The sequence below is a fragment of the Montipora capricornis genome, chromosome 9 (genome assembly GCF_036669925.1).
Source record: "Montipora capricornis isolate CH-2021 chromosome 9, ASM3666992v2, whole genome shotgun sequence".
In the NCBI taxonomy this organism is placed as follows: Eukaryota; Metazoa; Cnidaria; class Anthozoa; order Scleractinia; family Acroporidae; genus Montipora; species Montipora capricornis.
The window spans coordinates 48,686,906-48,691,905 of record NC_090891.1 but is presented as its reverse complement, the minus strand read 5'-3'; positions in this window follow the sequence as shown (position 1 = coordinate 48,691,905).

Sequence of the window (5,000 nt, the reverse complement as noted above, 5' to 3'; positions counted from 1 at the left end):
ATGAAACAACCTTTAAAGTCACCAGGCCTAAGAGCAGTAAAGTGCCTGAAAAACCTAAAGCCGAGCGAAAGCAAAAAGGCAGGCATGACGAGCGGGATACGGCGAGTACATGCTCCAGCGAAAAAGCGGACTGTATAAATGGCGCCAAAATTGTATCTGAGCCGACATCAGCAACTGGCGACTCACCGAGGTCTTCTTTACACGACACATTAGTAGCAACAATGAAAGCTGGTTTCGATAAGCTTATGAATATTTTACTTGAAGAGAAAGCTAGTGCGAAAAGGCCGGCAATCTCAGATAGCGACGACATGTCTGACTCGGAGGAGATAAAATCAAGCCAAGCAAAGCGTTCCCGCGTTAGCGGTGATACTTTGAGCGACTCAGGTACTGTGAGCGATGTTGAGGGAGATATTAACTCACTTATTCAGCAATCCAGTTCCCTGCCAGAGCCCTCGCTTGTCGAGGAAAACGAAATTCTCGGAGCAATTGTTCAGGAGTACGATCTGCATGGAAGAGAAGTGTAGACCTCCGGTAAATGAAAAGCTGGCCGCCATTGTAAACAAAGTGGCACGATCAAAGCTTGCTGATGACCAGTTGAAGGAGAAACTTACGCACTAGACCCAAGAATTGTGGGAAACTAGTGGGAACGAAAGTAAACCCAGAGATTTGGGCAAAGATCAGGCCTGCAACTCGGAGTCGAGATCTTTAACTCCAAAAAATCCAAACTACGTTGTTGAAAGCAACGACGGTCTTGGTGGAAGTCACTGATAAGTTCCTAGAGTCAAAAGATCAATCAAAGAGCTTGCTTAATAAAGCGACAAAACCACTGTTTGATGCGATTGCACTGATAACCCTAACCCTTATTCACAGACGCCTTGACCTCATTAAACCAGACCTCAATAGGTCTTATCAGCAAATCTGTTCAGAACAGACAGAACTAACGAAAAACCTTTTTGGGGATGACCTTCCCCAAAAAATCAAAGATATCATCACAACCAACTAGGTGGGCAATAAATTGACAGACGCCAATGGGAAACACACGCGGCCGAATCGTTCAAGTGGCCACGATTTCCGACGACCGTATTTTTCAAAAAACGGTCAACGGTCTGGATGGAGACTTCAGACCCATTAACAGAAATGGCAAAACAGCCCGAGGAACAGTCCATATCCTCCGAAGAAAAAGGAGGAGGGGAGAGCCCAGAAGTAGACCAAGTGTCTCAGGTGGGTTCCACTGCTTATGAGTTCAGTTTCGCACAAGCACTACTATGCTTTTATCAGCTACTATGAAGTCTTGCTGGCCAATCACAACCATTGCAATATTAGTCGTTGTCTCTTAAGTTTTAAAGCCAATTTATCAACCTTTAATACATAGATTTACCCAAGCCTAAAAGCGGAGTTCCCGGCTTGTTTATTTTTACTGGCTGTAGGATTGGTGAAAATAAAAGGCTTTGGAACTGCCCGCCTTTTGGTTTTCCCGGATATTGCTTAATTATGTAACATTTTCTTCGCTGCCTTACTAGTGAATTCCACGGTTAATTTCACCTGAAAAAATTTTCACCTGTACACGGTTTCTATGGTGATTGAAATCAAGGTTGCGATTGGTTGATTTAAACTTCAACTTTCGGAAAGTAGGAGTTTTTAAAACCTATCACAATCGAGGAGAATGTAATTTTTATGACTAACATAGATACCTACTGAGGAACAGAAGTCGCTCTTCGTCTACCAAGCTCCATGTCAAGTACTGTCCACAAAAAAGACAGAAAATCAAGAACGCAAATACACGTTAAGTGAGTGAACGTAACGCAAAAAAGGATAGTCCAAATTCGTTCTGAAAACCTTAAGCAAAGCAAAGGAAAGGAAAGGAACTTTATTTAAGGGTCTAGTCGTTCTATCACTGGAGCACTAATTGGGGACATTGTAAACTGAAATTAACAATTAACGCAAATCAAGGAAAAATTGAGGAAAGGGGAAACCGGAGTAAATAAAACCTCACGGTGCAAAGTAGAGAACCAACAAACTCAACCCAGTTATTACGCCGAATTTGGGAATCGAACCCGGGCCACATTGGTAGGCGGCGAGTGCTCTCACCACTGCGTCATCCCTACCCCCCTCCGTCATCCCTGCACCTCTTAAGGCTACGTTTTCTTTGATTTTTTTTTTATGCAAGGTCCACATTTCCAATTGTCCGATGGGATACTGTGGGTGGTTTGCCGAAAGGAAAACACCGTTTCCCGTTTGTTCAGCAAAGTTCCGTCCTGTTGGATGGGGTTAATACCTGAATAGGTGTCCCCGTGCTCAGAATAGCACATTGGTCATCAATCATCCGTCCCACCTGTGTGATTGTTTGTGGACCGAGTTACAGTTTATCTCAAACTGACTCGAGGGTTTTTCTCCGGTTACTAAGTCTTCCTCAGTCAACAAATCGACTCACAGCTAATAAAATGTGGCTGCGATGCTGAGTTCCGACATCAAACATGAACTATATAGCACGCAGTTTCCAGATTAGCCTTATGTCTGATTCCGGTCTGATGTGGTGCGCTGCGCCCTTCGCAATTCAGTCCCAAAGGGGAAAATGGCGATTAGGAACAGCCATTTCTCCTAATACAATGGACTAAAGCTCAACCTCTGCAAGTCTAAACAATGGGCAAAGGTTTATCCACCAGCCTACACTTTAAACCTACCAAATCTCACATCTAACTCTCTCATTCATCACATGTCAAAAGCGTCATTCCATACTTCCAGCTCTTCATACCGGGATGACTGTGCAGCAAATCAATGAACGCTTCCCTTTGCATTTATTTATCTTTATTTTTCATGTCACTACGCTTCAACCAACAACATTGCTTCGACATCCAATATAAAGACTTCCACAGCCCAGAACCCCTTGATTCACTCTGATGACGGGCGAACGCTCAAGGCGACATCTTCCAAATCTAAACATGGTACAATGTACCTCAGCAGGAGCCCATCTGCAGCGTGCAACTTCCGTACAGCGTCTGTGAAACGGCGTTTTCACAAGTAGGTTTATTTTTAGGGTAGCCCTTCCCGAGAATTAGGTCAACAAACAAAGGCAGTTCCGGTTCGGTGACCCTTTGACATCAGCTTAATTTCTTGTAATTGGTCATCGGGCTCCTGTGGGAGTCTCATTCGCGGGAAATTCAATCTAAAAATAAATCGGTCTGTGAAAACGCCGTTACACGAACACAGTAGAGTTGTAGGCTCCGGGTCATGGGTTCCTGACCTCAGTAAACTCGTTTGATACCAATACCAAATTTTGGTGTTGCGCTCACCCACCGACCCACCACTGGTGTCTTTTAGAAATCAAATCTGCATGGTGAAGGCAAAGAATACTGTCATCACCGACAATACCATAAATTTATTATCAGGACCAACTGAACTATTTACGGTTCGATGATGCACACCTGGCAAGTCGGACATCACATTAATTATATTAGCTCTGGTAATTAAACTGGTGAAGACGTGAACTGATAAAGTTCAAGACTTAACTGATTGCTGCGAGACCCCATACCATTACCAGATTACCAAACACTGCAGCCATATGTATATGTCGCACACACAAGACTACACTGTATCACGAGTGGAATTTCCATTGGGTGAAAAATGTCTTTAGCAAGAAAATGCATTTAGCGCCAACACTGCATGCGTTAGACAATAAAGAAACATCAAAGATGAAATGATATATGAAAGAAATCCTATATTTAAATGCCAATATAAAATTAAGTGAAGCTATGATCCCCGCAGTTATGACGCAATTTTAGCAATTGCGTAGAGAAACCTAAAAAATTCAGGACTTCAAAGGGATCTGAACCCGTGACCTGAAATTTTCAGGCTCCTCTACGCAATTGCTAAAATTGAGTCCATAGCTGCGAGGATCATAGCTTCACTTGAAAGAAACATCAATATTAATTTAACATTACGTCGTCATCTTATTTGGATTCCAACTTCTTTTTTACGTCTTTCCAAGCCTTCTCTTTCGATTTGTTGTTTTTGTCCATTTGTTTAAGTTCTTCTCACAAATGTTGCTGAGACAAAGAAATGAAAACAATACAAATTACTTTTAGTGTGCCTGTGACATTCGAAGGGTGCTACGCACTATATGCCAAAGTTATTGCCAAATGGCTGCCGAGAACACCAAGGGCCGCAAAAAAGTTACCCGGGATTTTACAAAACGAGCACGAGATCATCTTCCTTGGTACTTTTTAATGTTGTAGAGCAACATGGCTTTGATCAGTAATGCTGATGTTAAACAGGTTTTTAATAAAGCTCTCTCTGCATTATGTTGAAATCGAGACAGGCATGAAATTGAAACTCTCCTTTCACAAACATCCATACAAAGTCTGCAGTGGATTTTACCGATTTCTCTGTTAGTTCCTTGATTATTTTCTGATTTCCTTGAGAAAAAGTCCCAAATTAGTAACAACATGAGTTAAGTTCTCATAAAAAACAAAGAAAGTGACGTAACCTATTACTAAGCACCTTTTTGCTCATCTTGCCATTTCAGCAAATCTCTGCAGAAACGAAAACAAGACTTGAACTTTAACAAACATGATGTAGCAATTACAAAATGTATTTTGAAGACTGATAAAAAAAGCCAGGTCTTTGTAGAGATATGTCTTGCCTCCTTAACGCAGGGTTCTCCTTGCTTAAATCAACTTCTCTTTCCTTCAAAGCCTTGCATAGTCCTGAAGATACAAATCATTCTTCTTCAACCCACTTTGAGCTTATACCTAGAAACGTCGATTGACTAAAAATGAATAAGAACTCTTTCAAAGAGGGCCATAAGCTATTTTATGTAAAAAGGATAGAAAGAGAAAAAAGAAAAAAGAAAAAAGAAAAAGATCTCTGACCAGTGGAGAACCTGCCAAGGCCGTTGAGATGTGAAGACGAATTGGCCGTGGGCCATGCTTGGCAAATGTACTTCATCGAAAGCTACGGTAATACGAGCAACGAAAACGTCCAACTTGGCTCGCGATATTGCT